The sequence below is a fragment of the Anthonomus grandis genome, chromosome 9, assembly GCF_022605725.1.
Source record: "Anthonomus grandis grandis chromosome 9, icAntGran1.3, whole genome shotgun sequence".
NCBI classification, from domain to species: Eukaryota; Metazoa; Arthropoda; class Insecta; order Coleoptera; family Curculionidae; genus Anthonomus; species Anthonomus grandis.
The window spans coordinates 4,334,107-4,357,258 of record NC_065554.1 but is presented as its reverse complement, the minus strand read 5'-3'; the positions used below and the strand labels follow the sequence as shown (position 1 = coordinate 4,357,258).

Here is a 23,152-nt window from a genome sequence, read left to right as displayed (position 1 = left end):
CAGCATAAGAAGCCTAGGCAACAGGGCAGGTTCATTCCTCAAAAGGATGCTCAGACAGGCAAGACACCTAGGAGAGACACCCAGTGAGGGCATCCACGAAGGATAAAATGACAAACTCAGTTCAACAGGGCCAACTAGGTCTTTTTTATCTCATCTCTGAGATGAGAAGGGCGAAGGCTGAGCTTCACTTCGGAAACTCGGGACTTTCAACTTCGGAAAATTCAACAAAAACTTACCATAACATACACAAAACACCTAACATATAAATAAACAAAGCTTACAATAAAGTGGCACTATCTATGTACAAAGAACTCAACTAAACAATCAAATCACCTTATACATTTCAGAAATCTAACCATCATTTGAGTCTAAAACTATTTAAGGTTATTAAAAACTAGGTGGCCATCAAATTCAAACCTTTTATTAACACAGACAGATCTGGGCTTTTTTAATTTCCATTGTCTCCAAGAGGTTTAGTTTTTTAATTTTATTGCACTGATGAAGTATTTTTATATTTTGGCTGTCAGGAAAATTATGTTTGGAGTCGAGGAGGTGATTAGCAAAAGCCGATCTGGTGACTGTGATATCGGTATTTTTAAATTTATTATATTGGGCCTTGTGTTTACTAATCCTAGTAGAAATCTTCCTACCAGACTGGCTAACGTACACTGCAGGGCACTCTTTACACCTAATCTCATAAACTCCCGGAGAAGATAGTGGAGGTAGTTTATCTTTAGTTTTAATTAGATGTCTTTTTAATGTATTATTGGTTTTAAAAGCTTATGCCAAAGGGAGAAAAAAAGCGAGATAGTTGTGACGAAAATGGTCCAAAATAAGTAAATGACCTAAAAGTTTTGATATAGTTTGTTTGTTGTCTGATAAAATTAAATGATAATTTATACTTGTTCACATACTGAAAATACATTTTATATATAGGTTTAAGAGGGAAAAAGTTGCTAATTGTTTAATGGTAAGGAATTCTTTTTTAGAAGCTTCACGACAAAATGCTTAAAACAATATAAATTTAATACTTTGTTAGACATTATCAGTCAAACAATTATGGTTCGCCTGTATAACATTTCTATTCTTAAATATTTGATTTCCTGTGAATCCAGTCCCAGAGTGACATTTTTACTGTAAATTCTAAAGCTGCTATGTAAATGCTATACTAGAAATAATTAAGTATGATTTGGGAAAGAAAACAACATAGATACACAACTTCTATACCAAAATTTTATTAATCAAATCGTATTTATTAATATTTTATAAACATATTGTTTTTAAAGCAAACGTTACAAAAAAAGATCGTGTTTATATTAATCACAATAACACATTAAGAATATCAGTCAGAATAAAGTTATTAATTTTTAAATAAAATTCATTTTGTTTACTTCTATCTTTTTTTATACAGGGTGTCCCAAAAAAGAGTGTCAAGCGAGCGCCCAGAGATAGAGCAACCCTAGGGGAATCCGAATCACCCCCATGTATATGTTTTTAGTTTAGGAGTTATTAAATTTTTTGTGATTTTTTGGTATTATTCGACTTTTATGCTTATTTCTGCTATATTCATAGTAAATAGGTAAGGTGAATGCCTGATTTTTATTTTATTATTTAGATAAAAGTTGACTCTGACAAGAACAAAGATAATTTGATCCAGAAATTAAAATATTGCTTACAAAAATAAATAAATTGTGACATAAAAAACAAAAGTAAAAAAAGTTCAACAAAGTTAAAGGCGTTTTAAAAATTACAGCATTTTTTTTTTAAAACATAATTATTTAAGAAACCTTATCGGTCTATCAGCTTTTCACTATAAAAAATTCATTGGGCTTTCCTTATCGCATCTTATCTAAATAACAGTTAAAAGGAAAACAAAAAAAGATTTACTAATAAATGAAATAAAGCAAAAAGTGTTTTAATCAATTTATCTTTAATTATTACATAAAGTTTTCAAAATGACGACCTTGTTGTTCAATACAAATACGGCATCGGCGAAAAAAATTATCTTTTAACTGTCTAAATGTTAATCTGTTATTTTTTACGGCTTGTTTTGCTTCATTAATTTTTATTCTTAGTTCTTCTAAGTTTCTTGACTCTTGAGCGTACACGACCTCCTTGTAGTAACCCCAAACAAAAAAATCAATTGGGTTTAAGTCCGGTGACCTGGGGGGCCACTGAATTGGTCCACCTCGACCGATCCACTTGTGTCTAAATCGCCTATTCAGATATTCTCGAACATTTATCGCATAATGGCAAGGAGCCCCATCGTTCTGAAAAAAAATGTCTCTCCTTGTCTCTTGAAATTCGATTCGTCGGTCCATAAAATTGAATTAAAAAAATTTTTATTTGCCGCTTGACGTTGCAACATTTCTTCACAGAATCTTACTTTTCTCGGATAATCTTCGGGTTTTAGTTGATGGACCCTTTGAATATGATATGGATGATAACCCATCTCATGGAGTGTTCTATGGGCCTTCGATTTCGGTATTCCGATACGGTGCTCAATTGCTCTAAGGCTTACATTTGGATTTGCTTCAACTTCTTTGACCACTGCATCTACCGAATCTGGGTCTCTCATCCCTAACGGTCGTCCAGGAATAGTCCTCGGTACTCGCCCTTCCCTATAAGCATCGCGAATGTAAGAAATATTAAAGAACAGTAGGCTTAGTGTTATATTAATTTTACGAATCCGTTCGGTTTGTTTATTTTATTCTTATACCATTCAAAGAAAACGTTTACGGCAGGTAATAAATATTAATGTGTTGATACGAAAAGAACGCCTCGAACGGATAAAGTTTTTTTTGCTGAGGAATGTGAGTTTTGGTTTGACTATTCGAAAGCAGAGTATTGATGTTTAGCCGGTTTACGAAACTTGTAATAAAAGTATTGTTTTTGTTGTAGAAGAAGTAACTGTGTTTTTGTAACGTTATTATCCTTACATATCAGCGGTGGGATAATACTCGCGATATTTCTTCGGAGATAAGCTACATACCGTAAAAGTTAGCTAGTGCGTGTGTGATGTGATACAGCTGATTGTTTATAGAGAATGAAAGTGCGCAATACCCCTTAAAGCTAATGTTCCTTGACGTGAGTTGTTAAAAGTTTGAGTGAAAGTTGTTAAAATGGGCAAAAGGTCTAAGAAAGGAAAACGCCGGCGATCACCATCCTCCAGTTCTTCTTCGTCAAATGAGGACCGCAAGGACCGGAAAATCCGGAGGTTAGAACAAAAGCTAAGCAAGCTGACTGATCAAGTAAGTCATAGTTATAATAAACAAATGACAACTTTTGGCTCGGTTGTCAATGAAACAATTATACCAGTGTTCGACCCTAGTCTGGAAAATTTGACTGTGTGTGAATGAGTTTAAAAAGTGGACGATCTAGCTACCCAGCACGGTTGGGAAGATTTGTTAACTTTAACGTTAGCTACCAATCGCTTACGTGGTAATGCGCGTAAGTGGCGCAATACAGCGCAGGTGGCTAATTTAGACTGGAGCGATATTAAGCAACTCTTACAAAGTAATTTTCCAGGAACAATAAAATTCGGGAAATTATTAGTTGAAGCTGCCCTTTGCAGACCATTTTCAAGTCAAAATTTGGGGGATTATTGCTTCGAAAAAGTGTCAAAACTCAATAAACTTCGTTTACCTATACCCGATGAATTTTTAATAGATAGTGTCATTGAAGGTTTAGTCGATAAAAACGTAGCGTTGGCTGCTAGGGCTGCAAATTTTCAGACTGTCGGAGAACTGGCTAACTATTTAGGTAACATTAGCAGTAATCCTACGAGTTTTAGAGCTGTAGATAAAGGTCCTAAAGTGTTTATTCCGCCTAAAGATGAACAAACTAAACAAAAATATTCTGTTCTTCCGTATGCTAGTGATAAGAGAAATCAAAGTAAGAAGAATGCAGCTTGCTATAATTGTGGCGAAAACCATTTTCTAAATCAGTGTAGAAAACCTTTAAAGAAATGTTTTGTATGTAAAAAGATTGGACATTTGCGAGATGGGTGCCCGACGAACTCGAAGCGCAAAGATAAAGACATTGTGGCGTCTTGTAAAGTATTTAATAGAAACGAACAACATCTGTTTGTAAAAGTCGTGAGGTTAAGTGTTTAGTAGACTCAGGTAGTTCCTGTTCCCTCTTAAGATTTTCCTTAGTACAAAAGTTACAATTAAATTATGTTACATGCGAACCGAAAGTTTTGACCTCTTTTAACGGTAATAGGGTTGTTGTAACGAAGGCTACTACTACTAGTGTAACAGTTGAAGAGGCAAGTGCCGAAGTCAATGTGCTTTTGTTAGATGACCATGAATTACGGTATAATTTTATTTTGGGTCCCGGCTTTATAAATCAAGAACATATTATGATGTTGAAAGTGCGTGACAAGCTAACATTGCGTACACTAAAACCGTTCAATTTTGATGCTCTCTAGAGGACTATGATGTTAATACAGTGGAAGTAAATCCTATTACATTAGATCTGTTGAAAATTAGCCAGCAAGTTACAGATATCGAAACGTCGCAGTTGTTACAACTAATAAACAAGTATCCTGACTGCATTTCTTTTTCGCTGCAAGATCTGGGTAAAACTGATTCGACCCAAATGACTTTAAAATTTAAGTGTGAAGGGCCCGTAGTTTACAATCCTTATCGCATGTCGATTTCTGAAAAGGAAATACTACGTAATATTGTTAAGGATTTGTTGGATAACAATATTATACGTGAGTCGGTTTCACCTTATGCGAGCCCGGTACTTTTAGTAAAAAAGAAAACTGGGGATTATCGTTTAGCGATTGATTATAGAAGATTGAATGCCAAGTTGGTAAAGGAAAAATATCCTCTCCTTTTAATAGATGATCAGCTGGATCGTTTAGGAGGTCATAATTGCTTTATCACACTTGATATGGCTTCTGGCTTTTATCAAGTGCCAATGGCGGAGGAGTCTATTGAGGCGACTGCATTTATCACGCCAGATGGGCATTACGAGTTCCTCAGAATGCCGTTTGGTTTGGCAAATTCGTCAGCTGTTTTTCAAAGATTGGTAAACAATGTTTTAGATGAATTACGAAACAAGATAGCTTTTCCTTTTATTGACGGCGTTATTATTCCAGCTAGAACCGTAGAAGAGGATCTGAATAGGTTAGACCGTGTTAAAAGTTTTACGTGACCATAAGCTTACGTTAAAGTTGAGTAAGTGTGAATTCTTTAAGTCTAATATCGACTATTTAGGAAGAGAAGTCACTAAAGATAGAATTAAACCCGGATATAAAAAGATAGCCTCGTTGGAAAATATTCCCGAACCACGAAACGTTAAGCAGGTTCGTCAGTTTTTGGGGTTGGCTGGATATTTCCGTAAGTTTGTTCCAAACTTTGCGACGTTGGCAGAGCTGTTAAAAAGGCTTACAAAGAAAGCTATAAAATGGGAATGGTCACAAGAACAGGTTCAAGCTGTAAATAAAATAAAAGCATGTTTAATATCCAGGCCAGTGTTAGCTATCTTTGACCCAAACTTGGCTACAGAACTCCATACGGATGCTAGCGCCAATGGAGTAGGAAGCATCTTACTTCAGAAAGTAGATAGAGAAAAGAGAGTAATTGGTTATTTTAGTAAACAAACTACTAGTGACCAAAAATTGTATCACTCGTATGAGCTAGAAACTTTGGCTGTAGTTTTAGCTCTCAAGTTTTTTAGAGCATAATGAGTTGGTTTAAATTTTAAGGTTGTTACAGACTGTAATGCCCTGAGAACAACGTTCACTAAGAAAGATTTAATTCCCAGAGTAGGGCGATGGTGGCTTGAGGTTCAAGACTATAATTTCCAAATTGAATATCGACCTGGTAAACAGATGATGCATGTGAACGCATTGAGTCGGAATGCAGTGCCTACGGTGGAAGTTGCTTCCGTAAATTTAACCGAGGGAGACTGGATCACCGTAGCTCAACTACAGGACGAAGAGATTTTTAAAATTAGCGAGGTTTTGTCAGGAAAAAGGGAGTGTTTTAATGCTAATCAATATAATAAAGAATATGTTCTTAAAAATGGCTTAAAAAAGTTTATAAGAAGCTTGGGTGCGGCAAAACGGCCTGGGTGGTTCCGAAAACCGCTATTGTGGCATGATGATGCAGGGCACTTAGGGCTTGAAAAAACTTTAAAGCGAATAGCAGATACCTATTGGTTTCCAAGCATGCGAAAATTTGTTTCAAAATACATTAAAGCATGCTTGAATTGTTTATATTACAAGCATCCTTCAGGAAAAAAACAGGGTATGCTTCATCCTATTGAAAAGTCACCTGTTCCGTTTCATACGCTTCACATAGACCACCTGGGTCCTTTTGTGTGTAGTAGTAAAAAGAAGCAATATATTTTGGTTATAGTAGATGCTTTTACAAAAGTTGTATATTTGGAAACGGTCAAAAATACTAAAGTTCATTATGTTACGAAAACATTGATGGATTTATTTTATTTATTTGGCGCGCCTTCTAGACTAATATCTGATAGAGGATCAGCGTTTACGTCTAAGATCTTCAGAACATTTTGTAAGAATTATGGGGTTAAGCACGTCCTAAATGCAGTCGCCACGCCAAGGGCCAATGGGCAGTGCGAAAGAGTGAATAGAACAGTTTTAAACTGTCTGGCAACCACAGCTGGTGGAGATTCAGAAGAATCGTGGCATAAGTACGTAAAACAAATCCAGAGTATAATAAATTGTACATCAAACAAAACAACAAAAGTTTCCCCAATAGAAGCTCTCGCAGGTTATAAGGGCAGAATAGTGGCGGAGTCGAAAATTCTGAATTTTGTGAAGGAAGGTTTGAGTCGAACTGATTTACGTGTATTAAGAACCAAAATAGATGAACGCATCGCAAAGGAGCAGTTGGTTCAGAAAGAGAGGTTTGATAAAAAGAGGTCCAAAGCAAAAGAGTACAGAGTAGGCGACGTGGTTATGGTTCTTAGAACCGATCTCCCAGCAACGAACAGTAGTAGAAAGTTACCAGCAAAGTTCAACGGTCCCTTTCGTGTTGACAAAGTACTATTTAACGACCGTTATCAAGTCGAAGATTTGAGAGATGGCTCTAAAAGGCTTAAGACGGCAGTAGCTGTGGATAAAATGAAACCATGGCTTTTGTTACGGGAGTAGTTAGTATAGGTCAAAATTCAGTTAGCATTGACCATAACGCAGTCAGCATTGGCCAAAATGCAGTTGGCATTGGGCTTGTTGCAGTTGGCAATGGTTAAAATCCAGTTGGCATTAGTTAAATTGCAGTTGGCAATGGTTAAAATTAAGTTGGCATTAATTAAATTGCAGTTGGCAATGGTTAAAATGCAGTTGGCATTAGTTAAATTGCAGTTGGCATTAGTTAAAATGCAGTTAGCATTGGTTAAAGTGCAGTTGGCATTGCTTGAAATGCAGTTGGCATTGGTTGAAAGGCAATTTACATTAGTTGAAATGCAACTGGCATCGGTTGAAATTTAGTTGGTGTTGGCTTTGGTGCAGTTGGCAATATCTAATGAACCGTTGGCACGAGTTTATCTGAAGTTGACATGACTTATTGTTGGTATTAGTTTAAGCAGAAATATATTAAGTAATGATTTATTTGTTTGTCATCCGACTTAGTATTGAAACTAAATACATATGTGGAAAATCAAGTAATTTATTGTTGTAATAATATAGAAACTAACTTAAGATTTTCTATATAAACTTTTATATCATGGTAGATAATTAATGGTGTTATAGTATACTATTTGCATTAATAGTTGTTAGTATTTTTGTTGTTGCCGTAATGGTGTTAAATTTGTATATTTTCTTTTGAGTATTCGAGGACGAATAATCTAACAGGATGGCCGAATGTAAGAAATATTAAAGAACAGTAGGCTTAGTGTTATATTAATTTTACGAATCCGTTCGGTTTGTTTATTTTATTCTTATACCATTCAAAGAAAACGTTTACGGCAAGTAATAAATATTAATGTGTTGATACGAAAAGAACGACTCGAACGGATAAAGTTTTTTTTTGCTGAGGAATGCAAACACGGGACGGGAATTAGTTTCAGTTTTGGTTTGACTGTTCGAAAGCAGAGTCTTGATATTTAGCCAGTTTACGAAACTTGTAATAAAAGTATTGTTTTTGTTCTAGAAGAAGTAACTGTGTTTTTGTAACGTTATTATCCTTACACGAACTCTTAGTATCATGCGATGATCAGGCCATCTCTCTGGTATTGGATCACCTCTGCATTCTACTTGCCTCCGGTATAATCTAGCTGGTTCCAAAGCATTCCCTCTCGCATATCCGTAAAAGTAATGCATTTGTTCAAAGTCTTCGCTTGTAAAAGGGGCCGCGTGTCTAGCCATATTCACAAAATACAGTACAGAAAAAAATCGACTTTACCACTTACAAAATAAATAAACTTAAACTTCCACTTGAAAAAAGAAAATAAAAAAACTAATTCAGATCAATGTGCACATAAATGTAAAAGAAACCAGTTCGTTAAGACGTATTTATCAAAAATCGCTAATGTACGTGAAATCGCTACTGTACACTACTAAGTACTGCATGTGAAAGAATGTGAAAATAGTAACGGGCCAGTGATTTATAATTTGTTAGTATCTGGTTTAGAATACTTAGAATACTAAATTTCTTAAGCAAAAACTTGTTTTGGCAATTGCATTTTCAGTTACTCAAATCAATACGGACAACTTCTTTTAAAACAAGATATTAATTTTAGGATTTTAGGCTTGACAATATTTGAACTTATTTTTAGGTATGATGCAATAAATTTAACTAGATAAAATAATCGCGGTAAAAGGCTGATAAACTGATAAAGTTTTTTTAATACTTGGTTTTAAAAAAAATGCTTTAATTTTTAAAACGCCTTTAACTTTGTCGAACTTTTTTTACTTTTGTTTTTAATGTCACAATTTATTTATTTTTGTAAGCAATATTTTAATTTCTGGATCAAATTATCTTTGTTCTTGTCAGAGTCAACTTTTATCTAAATAATAAAATAAAAATCAGGCATTCGCCTTACCTATTTACTATGAATATAGCAGAAATAAGCATAAAAGTCGAATAATAGTAAAAAATCACAAAAAATGTAATAACTCCTAAACTAAAAAAAATCGGATCATATACATGGGGGTGATTCGGATTCCCCTAGGGTTGTTCTATCTCTGGGCGCTCGCTTGACACTCTTTTTTGGGACACCCTGTATAGTATAAGTATAATGTATTTGCAAAACTTTTATTCATTTACAAAAATTGAAACGTTATTTAATACAAAACACTATGAAAACATTAAATTGAGATATAGTAATAAATCATAAAATAAGTTATACAATAAATCATTATTTATTTCCCTAAATTTTCCTTTTGTAATTTTTGAGATATCAATTGATTTATCTGGTTGAGCTCTCTGAAAAAGAAATTCATTCTAAAATATTAATTTATTGAAAAATTTTAAAAAATATATAAAAATTAAATATCATAAATAACTATCTTATATGATCCTATAGGCAATACGTCCTAGGAGAGTCTTGTAAAATCAACTATCTAAATTGCTGGTAGATGGCTTAGGCGCTTTTGTGGTACATTTAACCTTTCCTAAAAATTAAGAGCTTTAGATAGGATTTTTGTAGATAAAGTGTATATTAGGAATAAGGGTAGAACAAAAACACATTAATAGAAACTATACGTTAATCTGTGCCTTTAGATTTTACGAAAATAGAATTACGAATGAGTTTCTTTTTCATTACAAACAGAACCAAGGGGTCTTTGTATATATTATAAAATATATGCGTCAGCAATTAGAATCATATTCTGTTTTTATTTAATAGATGACGACGGGGATATCGGCTTCAGACAGAAAGCTAACATAACAAGAAAAAATTGGTGCCCGCTATACTAACTCTAAAAATAATAAAACAATTCTGTGAATAAAGTTATATGCTGTATCGAAGTTACCAAATTTTCTGTAATTCTCTTATTTATCTATAGAATTACTCGGTTCTTTTTCCAACTTAAAGATTCATATTGATAACTAAGCTTTGGCCAGTAAAGTTAGGAAAGTTTCTACTTTGTTAATAAACGCGCGACCGCGTTAATTATTAATTTATCATCGCGTTTAATACCTCAGCACCGTTTGTATCCGTACCACCATTACTATTACCGCGTTTACTGAGTACCGCGCATGCCCATTCTCTATACAGGGTGAGTTTTTTAAAGTGTTACAATGCGATATGTCAAAAACGGCTGCAATTTTTTTTTTGACATTTTGGTGACATTTCAAGTATACCGGGGGGCACTTTTTGTGATATTTTTGACATTTGTCCCTTCACCCCCCTAAGAGGGGGGGAGGGTCACTTCCTTATTTTAAATGGAATGACGTGTTTTTTATTCTTAAATACGAATCTACATAAAATATGAAGTCTGTTTACAAAAAAATTTTAAAATTGCTCTGCTGGTTACGGAATTATGATCAAAAATGTTTTGATTAAATTTAAAAATAATTCGAATATTTTACCATAATAACAGCCGGTTGTCATGGAAATCCTACTATTTATTTTACTAGTATGGATGGAAATGAAAATCCTAGTAATAGTAGGATTTCCATGGCAACATATGTTGTTAATTTTGGGGGAGTGCAGAAAAAATTATACGGAGGCTGCAGTAGTGTGGGCTGAGAGGTTTCCGGATATTCCAAAATCTCATATGGCCTTTAAGAGACTGGAGACCAGAAGTCGTATGACTGGTAGTCTAAAAAGTAAACGACGAAATCGGATTAAAACGCAAACAGATGAAAATAAGGCAGTTGCTGTATTAGGAGCAGTAGCTATTGATCCTCAAATCACCAGGCGGCTTGCTTTAGATGCTGGAATTAGTCAATCACCAATTATAACAATTCTGCACCGGTACAAGTTTCATCCTTACCACATTACACTTCATCAAGAGCTTTACGGACATGATTTTGAGAATCGCATTAATTTTTGCACTTGGATTTCAACAAAAATGCGTGAAAATAACCATTTTTTGAGAAACGTTATTTTTTCTGATGAGACTTCTTTTAATAATTGCGGGCAGGTAAGATTTAACTTATTTAAATTAGAACATATTCAAGTTTTGGTTGTTTGTTTTTCTAAAAGGTAAACAGGCACAACATGCATTACTGGGCAGCAAATAATCCTCACTGGATGAGAACTGTACCAAATCAACATCCCTGGTCTGTGAACGTATGGTGTGGTATTTTCGAGGATAGAGTTATTGGTCCGCATTTTTTCCAAGGTCATTTAAATGGACAGGTCTACACAGATTTTTTAAGAAATCAGTTACCTCGTCTACTAAACCAAAATTTAAATCCTAACGTATGGTTTCAGCAGGACGGAGCTCCACCCCATTATGCCATACAGGCCCGTACTTATTTAAATGAGATTTTTGAAAACAGGTGGATTGGTCGAGGTGATCCTGTCAACTGGCCTGCTCGTTCGCCAGATTTGACCCCCTTGACTTTTTTTTATGGGGATTTATAAAAGACAAAGTAATGGCTAGTGCACCTACAACTCCAGAGGACATGAAGAACAGGATTCGTTTTGCTTGTTCATTAGTGACACCAGCAATGTTACAGCGGGTACGAAACTCATGTCAAGAAAGGATAAGAAAGTGTTTGGAAGTCGAAGGCGGTCACTTCGAACAGCTCCTTAGGCATAATACATAGACGATAAATAGTTAAAAAGTAGGAAATAATTTGTTTTTATTGTAGTAGAATATTCGAATTATTTTTAAATTTGATCAAAACATTTTTGATCATAATTCCGTAACCAGCAGAGCAATTTTTGAAAATTTTTTGTGAACAGACTTCATATTTTATGTAGATTCGTATTTAAGAATAAAAAACACGTCATTCCATTTAAAATAAGGAAGTGACCCTCCCTCTTTCCCTCTTAGGGGGGTGAAGGGACAAATGTCAAAAATATCACAAAAAGTGCCCCCCGGTATACTTGAAATGTCACCAAAATGTCAAAAAAAAATTTGCAGCCGTTTTTGACATATCGCATTGTAACACTCTAAAAAACTCACCCTGTATAACGCGATGGGATGGCTGGGAGGCATATACAGTAACAGCACCCGTGCTATGCGAATCCGGCCAGCCGAAGTTAAAAACAGTAATAGCAATTGCGCTAGAAGTAGCGCACCCTAACAGTATATCAGCTAGAAGTTTTATACATTTTAAGGTTTTTTTTTTCGAAATCTCCGAACCACTTAATTCAGTTCTTTAGTGTAAATAGCTTAAGTAGGAATAGGTATTTTATTTTTAAACGAAAGATAATCATTCGATAGGAAATGTGAAACATTTTAAACTGCTTGTTATTATTATAGGTAAATATAATAATAATGTAAAACTAACAAAAATAATAGGTAGTAATATTACAATAAATGTTCAGATTCAACAATTGTAGAGGTTTACAATTGTTCAGTTAAATTATTTATTATTATTATTATTATTATTAAGTAAGTAATTAAAACACATTCGTAGAGCTATTATTTTTTAAACTTGTTAGAACCAAGCGCCTTGCGTTCGTTAACGCATTTAGCGAGCGCATGAGGATTTCTACTTTTTTTAATTGAAAATCCTTTGGCGTTTCTAAGAGCCATGCTTCCACCCATACTGGTCGCTCTTCTTGACACAGCAGTTGGTTGAACAGATATTTTCGTACCGTGTCCTAAAGCAACTCTCTTTTTGCTGCAAGTTACTTCTTTATACTTAAAACAGGTATATAAGCCACTAACTAGACTATTTTGGTCCTGGCATACTTATTTTTATTACTCAAAAACTGTTTTACGGCTGGACAAAATGTGGTAGGATCTTCATCAATTTTTCGTAAAATATCAAGATAGTGTTTCTTCCATTCTTCTTTTATTTCATTAATTTCTTGGGGTGATCAAACACTTTTAGGGCTATTATCTTCATTTAGTGAAATTTCATTATTTGTTTGTGATTGATTATTATTATCTGTTTCTTTTTCCTCGTCACCACACACTATTTCCTCATTCATTTCACCTTACAGTGGTAGAAACATTTTCCTGTCTGGTTCTTTGCCACTTGCTACCCTAAACACCTGACGCTTAACATTTTCACTTAATGTATTCAAACTGAATTTTAAATTATATTTTGTTAAAACAGCAGCTTGATGCTTACAATGTTATCCATTGATCCCTATATAGCAAGTGCATTTCCCAGAAAGCATATCTACCATGTAAGAAACAGTATTATCACTACTGCTAAGAACACTATATTCAAAATTATTTATTTCATGGATATTATCATGATTAACATCTTTATCAGATGTGATGTATCGATTTAAAACACTTTTTGTATTTCTATTCATAATCAAATCTAAAAGACGCTGCTTGTAGTAACTTTCAAAATTCTTTATAATAAAATCTACTAATTGAGTTAAATTAAACGCTTTTGTTCTATCTAAAGCTATGTCTTTTAGTAACCGACAAGTAATTTCGGTGTAATTATTTGTGTTCGTACCTCTTAATAATAACTGATTCCTGTACAACATACATCACATCTCTTTCTTTTTCAACAAGTTCTCAACATAACTTAGGAATAATGGATATTTGCAGGTCTGTTGGAAAACTTACAGATTCTTCAAACCCTTCATTGTCAGAGGCTATTAAAATATTTCGAAAGAGTTTCTACATGGGTTGTTGATCTTCTTTAAGTATACCATGGCTTCCGGTCTGAATGCACTTACATGAGGCTTTAAGAACGTGAAACGTACATAATAAAAAGTTAGAATTAGGCCAATATTTACGTAAAATATTGGTTTCTGTCAAGTCATCGTCGAGAAATCGAGAAATTTTAATAGGAAGAATTTCAATAAGTTTTTGGAGAGCTGCATCAAATACTTCCGATTTTAGGCTGGTTGATATTATAGAACCGATTGGTAATCCTCCAGCAGGTGTCTGAATAATAAAAAAATAAATCTTGTGATTTTGGCTATCACAGTTACCAGAAGAATCCACTAATAACAGTTCGTTTACTGTAGGTAGATTTAAAGTTCTTTGCATCACGGAAGTGCACAGTGCAACAGCATAAATCTTCAATTCTTGATATTCCATACAAGGTTCCGTCACTATTTTGTGCTTCATTTAAATTCTCCTCTAGCTGCTTCATCATTCCTTCTCCACTTTTTTCACCAAAGTTTGCTTTAAAGTTTTTTTCCCACATGACGTGTTTGCACGTCAGTCTTTGTCGAAAAAATGCATCTGTCGGATACTTTACTACCATAATCTTCTCCCAATAAATCCATCATTCATGCATAATACGTATGGTAAGCGGAGGCCGCGGAATGTCCCCGTTGAAATAACTCCACAATTTTTAATTTAGCTTCTTCTCCTAGATCTATGCATCTAGTATTCCTATGGCATTTATATTCTCTTTTGAAAATATTTCTGTCTTGCTTTTTTCCCATCGATTCTATTGTTCGTTTTATAGTCCAAGCTTTCTTCGTATTATTTTGTAAATCTCTCATTCAGAGCTGTACGAAAAAAGAAAACATGTGTGTAGTAGGTAACTAAGTATGTTTTATTTAAATTTTCTGAGTTAATTTAGTGTAAAACTGTAGTATTTTTATCAAGAAAACCCATGACACTAGTCAAAAAATTTTTTTTTAAATGTTGAGCAGCCAGACACGTTACCTGTATAGTTGTGACGTCACCATAGAGTAATTAAAAGTATGAGAGGGTTCAATCCCATAGTGACAAGTGGGCACCATCTTTACCCTAAATTCGATTGCAGCGTACGGTTGCGGTCTAACCGAACTAAAATAATTGACATTTGTCACAGTCGGTAAAATAGTCTACTGTAATACCGATCCGTCATAGAAATGAAAGGCAGGCTATTCAAAATTTTAGAATGGCGCGAAATTTAAAATTATTGACCCATTAAATCAATTTTTAACAGCGTAAAGGCTGTGAATCTCGATCACAAACTCAAAAAAATTATGAAATAGTGCAAGTGTATTAATTTAATTTTTGAAGAGGCTAAGAGTGATAATGTATGTAATTTAAGTTTATTTTATACATTTTTTAATTGAATTCGTTAGTGTTTTGACATTAAATTCATCAAATTTGCTTTTAAGGTTAATTTCACTGTTATCAACAAATTAACAAGGGTAGGGGTAGAATTTAAGTCAATTGTAAAGTAAGTTTATAATTTATTGTCTTAAAAGGGATCCTGATACAATTTGTTTTTGTGCTGCTTTAGCACAACACTGTCCATGGTATGTATTTTGCTTTTTACATTTTACATTTTGAGGATATGATATAAAAATTACAATTTATCAAATTTATAAATTAATTATTTATAGACCTAAGAACTATATTTCTCAAAAATATGCCCTAAAAATTTTACATTTACTACCTACTTTTTTGTACAGAGGGTCCCCAAAAATGTTAGGGGTGTGGTAATATATAAAAACTAACCCTGTAATTAAAATATTCTTTATGGAGAGTATGATATTAAAAATTAGTTGACACTGATGTATACCCTAAATTCTAGATGTCATCAGTCCTTTTTCTTAAATATTCAAAGAGAATCCCTGGTTCTTACTCCCATCTTATCGAGGTGAGGTACCTCCTTGAGTAGTGACCTGGTAGAATGGAAGTTGTTTCACTTATTGTGCTTTTGGTACTTCCTAGCAGCAAAGCACTGATGATACCTTTTGTCAGACCTAGTAAAAAGTGGTCTAGCATAATTATGTTCATTCTGAACATTATATTGAGATTGATGGATTATGATAGCAGGTAATAAAGTCAATGTATCTTCCCAAGGTACTTGTGCCTCGACCAGTACTGGGGCATTTTGAATAATACTTGGGCCAGCAATTGGGAAAGCACACTTTCTTAAATAAGTAAGTATAGTACTAGTAAATGAAATATCATCAAAATGGTCTTGACATAAATAACACCTTGTTGAGGTTGGGCTTAAACCAAGTATTTCAAACCATTCGAACCTCCTAATAATGTCACTTTCAGGAAATTTAAAGAAAATTTTATTTTTGTATGAATCTTCAATAGGACAATAGTATATATTAGAACAAGTGGGTGCCTTGCATTTAAAAATTAATTTTCCTGGTAATGACATTATTAGGGCAGTTTTAAAATGGTAAACAACAATTTTAGGTGACCTACAACATGGTGAAAACTATTTGATAAAAAAAATTGCACTTACCCCATCCTAGGGATCTGAAACCACACAATAAAACAACAAAAAAGCTTCTACCTATATGATGAAATTACACTTGAATGACTTTAAGCTACATTTTTAACTATTTTTTGTTGAGAAAAAAACAAAAGAACACACCCAATGGACGCTCAAATAAAAAGGAATAAGCAATGGCGACGATCGATGATGCGAAGGTGGGTGATGGCAAGGAACGAAAGAAAATCGATAATCTAATGACAATTATGACAGAAGTTGGCCCTCGATGCCGTCTAACCGAACTAAATTTCTTAGGTTAAATTTTAAAACTTGATGATCAAATTAGGCTACCTTGCAAACACTCTTTTAATATTCATTTCTCTATGGACGTCACATCCGCGTGTTGGGTTGGGTTGGGTTAATTAACCACGTAAACCTTCACAATTTTTTAAAAGTTTTTTCTTCTCTTTATAAATAAGTTTTTTTCTTATATACTCCAAAAAAGGAAGAAAAAAAAAAGATGGTTTCACCACATCATTTATTTAGCCTAATATAACGAACTTATAATGCATCTTTATAATAATTTACGTAAAGAGTAATAAATAAAATATAAAATCGTTATTAGAGTCTAAACAACATATATTTTATTTATAAAATAACAAATCACTCTGTTAAAAAATAAATAAATATGATGAGCCAGCAATGATACATTATTTTCAATTCCAAAAGTGTTTAATTCATTACCTAATAAAATATTCTTTCTCGAAAAACAATTTATTATACAAAGAAACTGAAAAATTTAATGTTCTCACAATCAACACTCGTCTTAAAACAGCGCAAACTATCATTTTAATCCCACGTACCTAACTCGAATATGGCGCCAAAAGATTCAGCCAATAGCGTTAGCCTCAGTTACAAGTCCATGATGTTTAGAAATCACGCGGCCTGGCTGCTTAAAATTTAAAAATTTTTTTTTTTTTTAAATTAAAAAAAAAAAAAATTTACTAGTTTTATGTGTTTTCTTGATAAAAATACTATAGTTTTACACTAAAACTTAAAAATGTGATACCTCCCTGTTTATTTATTATACATGCTAAATTTACTTTGTTTAGATACAGCGCTTGACCTTATGTTGTCACATGTAATAATAGTACAACAAATAATTACGTTATTCTTACCTCGACATCAAACTTGTTGCATAATTTCAACCTTATCACACTGTTACTTATAACTTTTGTAGGAAAGTTCTCAGGCAAACGTCTTGCTTTCATGTTATTTTAAATATTTTTTATATTCGACAGCCTGCGATACTGAACAACTACTGACATATACCTAGTCTGTTGTCAGACTAGGTATATGTCAGTAGTCACTCCAGAGAACCGATCGAAGCGTCAGCAATAACCGACCGAGGTAAGCCCCACAGTCCGTACATCGCTCCGCCGCTGTTGCCAGTATGTAAGTATATTAGGTAAGAAGGTAGGCAAATCCCTTTTTCCTATTACTCGTGTCCACAGGATACACGGCGTTGCGTGCCGGACCGTTACATGCTTAGAACATTGAAAGGCTAGAATTAGTAAACAACAACTTTGTTTGAGTCCAACATGTGCACAGGGGCAAGAGGGGTGTTTTGTTTACAAACATATTTGCCGATTCTCTGTTGTCAAGTCGACGCAAATTTCCAACGGAGGAAATTTTTAGCTATATTTTAACCATCATTATAACGTTAATTTAACTTATTTGTATTGTATTTTATAGGAAAATTTAAAATAAAAAGAATAAATACTACAATTAATCTATTTTAAGAATAAATATAATATCCTTAAGCAAAAAAAACAAAATTATTAACATTCTTATCGCTAAGACTGCTTCTAAAAAATTTGAAGCGACAACACCGGAGCTTAAGCGCCTGAGCCATACGCGTAGTGTCATCTGTCAAACGGCCTCTTTGTTTATTTTCGGGATTCGTGTATTTTCATTAATTTTTGGTTTAAAAAGGAAAAAGGCCACATTTTAGTGTTTTTTTAAATTGCTAGGATGGCAAAAACTTGTGTCGTTTGTGCCGCATCATGATAATGGTCGGGACACACATGCCCGCAACGAGTCCGCACCGAGCACGCACCGTAGCACGGCCGTGTCTCGGTTGTGAATTGTCGTTCGTAATCATATGAAGTAGTCTTAACATGACCGCACCGTGCCCGTGCGCCGACTCCGCAACGAGCTAGAATAGTTTTGTTTTAAAAATCGACGGTGACGGACGACGGTGCGTTCCCGTAGTAATCATACAGCTGGAAATTAAAATGGAAATTGAGAAGCTATTAGTTTATAATAATTATTTTTAGCTATTTAGTTTTTAAATTTACATAAAAAAAGGTTACAAGGTTTAATTACCAATATTTTTACCACTAGATTCTACATTAGTTGTTTGGGATTTTCGTCTTGGAAAAAAAATTTTTACGGCGAAGAAACCAAATAACTAGTAAAAAACATGAATTTTGACACGATCTAGATTTTATTTACTACATTTTAGCAAAAAAGATGCAACATCTAAAAAAACTGGCAAATATGATCCATAAATTAAATTATTTAAATTGCCAGGGCTGTATTTTCCTGCCAATCTACGCTGCCCTCTATAGAACTAAAGAAATCATTTAGTTGTTCTCGTATTGCGAATGCTGCATTTGTTGATCATTACCAAATTTCGAAAACATTTTTTTTTGAAATGAATTTAATGTACCAACCCAATTAAGTTTCGATTCAAACTGAATACTTTAAAGTGCGTCATGACCGTCCAATGCGATGCGGGATACGGCCGTGTGTCGGAGATGTGTGTTTTGGGAGATAACGCACCGAGACACGGCCGAGCTACGCTGTGGGCACGGTGCGGTCTCGGTACGGATATGTGTGCCCCGACCTTAAAAAGGTGATTCCAGCCGATCTTTTCACAAGTAAGTACCGATACTTTCATAACATCACATCATAAGGTTACCATCATCATAAACGTAGAATAGGGGATCTTATAGATATTAACCTAAATGTGAAAGTGTGCGTAAAATACCAAAATATTTATATTTTTAAATGTACCTATATAGTTATGTTTTTTTAATATAGATATTAGGTAGATAGATGAAATTACTAATTTTTTATTGCCTTTAAAGAATTTTGAAATTATTAATTTCAAAATTTATTTAGATATTGATATCTATGTATAAAGTTAATTTTGTCTTTCCCTAAAATTTGGTCGATAATTTATTGTTTGTTTTACCATATTGCAACTTACAATAATACATATAGTAATTGGCACCACATATTAATTTATTACTGTATTTTTTTTTGCTTTTTGATTAAATATCAAATACTTATTATAGATTGCTTAATATATGCCCACAGGGAACAATGGATTTTATTAATGGAAATCAACACAATTAAAAAGAACATATTTGTTTATTCAGCTCACATCCTTAGAAGTGATTTATTATATAAGGAAGATAATATTATCAGTAGCCAGACTTTATTAAAAAAATCAGCTCTACCTCAAAGGTAGTTTTTTTTAAAATATATTTTTCTAGTATAAAAAAATCGTCACAAAAAGTATTAGTGTTACTCATATAAGCTTTATTTATACCTAATACTTATTAGATTAGGTATGTGTGTAAAACTATTTTTTTACTAGGATTTCTGATGCACTGGTTAAAAACACAGCAGCCGATAATTCAGTTAATTTACCAAGTGATTTACCCTTCAAAGCTGCAGGGGTAGTTTTGCTGAAGAGTGCAAAAACTTCTTTAGCTTCCAAAATGGTATATAGTACAAACAGTGAAGCTAATATAGACAAGTATGGATAATTAAAATAGATTAATATTCTTGATACACCAAATTTTGTATAATTACAGATCTGATCATTCATCATCAACAATAACTGCATCTGAGATTAATAGTTCTACAGTAACCGTGGGGTCTAGGTCAACAATTACTATTTCTCATCCAAGCCGTTTTTGTTTAACTGCTACACATTCCCTGACTCTGCCAAGGAAAAGGTAAAAATACACTCAAAATAGAGTACTAGTTTTATGCATGTATCATCCTATTTTATATATCTTATTTAAAAGTGATATAGTATTTTATTGTGTTATATTTGTTTAATTAAATGCAATTAATCAAATGTATGATATTACAAAGATTCTTTATAATAACATGCATTTTATTGATCAATTGGTTTATCATAATATATTTTTTTAATTTTTTCTTTTTCTTTTTAATTAATACTGTATTTTTGTGTATATTATTCTAGGGTAAAATCGAAATGATATCCTGAGGACCTAAGCACTGATGATTCCATCGTTTCAAAAGCTAAATCACTCGTCACCAAATTATGGCAAAGAAAATAAAGAACAAAAAATTAAAATTCGAAGATTGCAACAAACAAATTTGCGCCAAAGAAATTGAATTAGATTTCTCAAGTCATTATTAAAATACTTAAGAAATAATAACATGATTTTCGAAAAAGCCCAACATACTACATATTTTATTTGACTTGTTAAAGTACTTGTATATTTCTACTAATAAACTATCTAATCTAATCTATTGTACATAGTCTTTATTCTCAGGTAAGCTTTGTTTTTTAGTATAAATTAATATCATATAATAATTGGTATTAGGTATTATATAGGTCACTGTTAAATGTATCAAAACCATTGTACAGGCTAAATACTCATAATAAAAATCTTATAACCTATAAAAAACCTGCAACTCCTTCACAATTTGAACATCCTTGTAGTTTTAACTCTTTCCGCTGAAGCAATACTGTCCCTTTGAAAAAGTCAGCACCATAGAGGTATATATTATGTGATATAAAGTAACTGATGTAAAACTGAGTTTTATCCAATATAACAATAAAATTATGCCAAATAATAAAAATTTGTGTCTTAAAACATGATTTATTAAGAAATCTATAATATTATATTATTAAAATATTTAATTTCCATAAAAATGCTTTGACAAAAATGCTGCCTTTTATTAGGACCTTCCTCTAACGAAGTCCGTTAAAAAACACATAAATAGCTCGTAAATGGTAATATTACTTATACTCAAACTCTATAATAATTAACAAAAATTTATCAGGTAAATATTTGTTGACGACGTCACTGGTAGAAAGTGCTTGTATCGGTGGCATCAACAATGCGATCGAGCGGCGTTGCGATGCCATTACCGTTTTCTCGTGGCTTCGTACTTTATTTTCATTTATTTAACGTATATTGACTTCGATATAGAGTATCTTATCAAATTTCTTTAAAAAAATGCTTGATATTTTATTAAACGGTTATTTTATAAAAGTAGTATTGTTTTGAGCCTTCGGAAACAACTGAAAATTTTTATGATATTATAAAGTGATTTTTTCCATTTCTCTATGAGCATTTGGCATCATTGCATCAGAGATGTTGCAAGCAAACAAACCTGCCCACAGTTCCACGGTATGCTACTTCTAGCCTTTCAATGTTCTAAGGTTACATGGTAACGCTGTGGACTCCTTAATAAAGTGCAGAGGGTTACGTGTCGGACCGTTACGAGATAGCACCCTGCATTGGATATTATCCCGTTATTCCCAACCTGACAACATTGCCATCTTCTACCTACATAATTAAATCCGCGAATTTTTAAACAGAGTTGGCCATGGTTACGAGCGCCCGCATTTATTTTCCATATTAGACCGCTTACATCTCCTGTGGGTGATTTACCGCTTACCATACCGATTAATACCGACCCTTTCATGCTTTAATTCCTCTGGGCTGTATCTGATCCACTGCCATAATTAACCGTACCGCTTTTACATGTTGCTTACCGACATGGGTTCTCTTCATTGCATCCCTCCTCTTCTCTTCCCGCACCGTACCGTATTGAATTAGGCCGTATGTAAGGTTTTTTAAGAAGAACACTTCTTAATAAACCTCTCATCATTATACTGCATCATCATCTCATCACGTCATCTCTCTGCTAAGAAGCAGAGAGATGACATGTTAGGTTTGGGAAGGAATAAATGTGATTTTGTTACAATTTTGCCTATTGTTCTACTCACACAGAAGACCTGGATTACTTTCTCCACTGTTTAAAGGCTACCCGATAGGCTGTGGTCCCTCATCCTCATTAAACTTGAGGGTGGCGCACGAGATAATGGTTGGATAACCAAGTACAAACTTTATGAATAACCCAGAAGATCGAAAGAAGATTAAAAAAATTAGTAAGCGCTAGTAATACCATTACAAAACCGATTTCAATAGTGTATATAAAATTGAACTAGCTTTGCAAAAAATTGACCTATTTAATATTGCATCTGAGAATGAATTATTGCAAGTAATAAAATGTATATTCATAGAACCACCGTTTTGGTGCCCATAATTAAAATTTTCACTTACTTTTTATAATTGATAACATACTCCCACCCATAATTCTGAAGAAAGAGTCCTTTGAAGTGAAAATGAATAATCATCATCTGCCTTCATCCAATTTGCGAAATGACATCAATTATTTTTTTACATGATGATCTTTAGGAAATTTGGAAAAAAAATACACATATTGAATTTAAATATGTGGTAAATATTTATTTCTTTTATCATGCATGGAGGTTTATATTAAAACTCTGACCCTATATTAACTTTTATAGTACTAATAAAGCAATCAATGAGCAACTCTGCAGGTGAAAGCATTAAAGTAAAGGTAAGTAGAATACCAAATAAACTCGTAAGCCGAAAGTACAACATACAATAAAAAATAATGACCCTATTCACATTTTCATAACAATACGAAGATATTCACTTATAAAATGACCTGGTAGATTTATAGGGATTATACCTCTCTCAGAATTACACAAAAAACGAAAAATCGTAAATGCTCATTGTTAGTTAAAAATTCCACAATACACGAATGTCCAAAGAGAATAAAAAATAATGTTCAAA

At 33.3% G+C, this 23,152-nt stretch overlaps 2 long non-coding RNA genes across 5 annotated transcripts in view; one reads left to right on the top strand and one right to left on the bottom strand.

Moving 5' to 3' along the window:
* Window positions 1-1,908: 1,908 nt before the first annotated feature.
* Window positions 1,909-23,152, bottom strand: part of LOC126740757 (uncharacterized) — a 70,350-nt gene continuing 49,106 nt past the window's right edge. For 3 of the 4 annotated variants that reach the window (XR_007661987.1, XR_007661988.1, XR_007661985.1), the window contains one exon: window positions 9,423-9,598. This is a non-coding gene — a long non-coding RNA (uncharacterized LOC126740757). Of the gene's footprint in view, window positions 2,622-9,422; window positions 9,599-23,152 lie in introns of those variants that run through there. The other variant, XR_007661986.1, reaches the window with a different exon arrangement.
* On the top strand, window positions 17,238-21,820 carry LOC126740759 (uncharacterized). The gene is made up of 3 exons (XR_007661990.1): window positions 17,238-17,660; window positions 17,720-17,744; window positions 21,706-21,820. It is a non-coding gene; the product is annotated as an uncharacterized LOC126740759 (long non-coding RNA).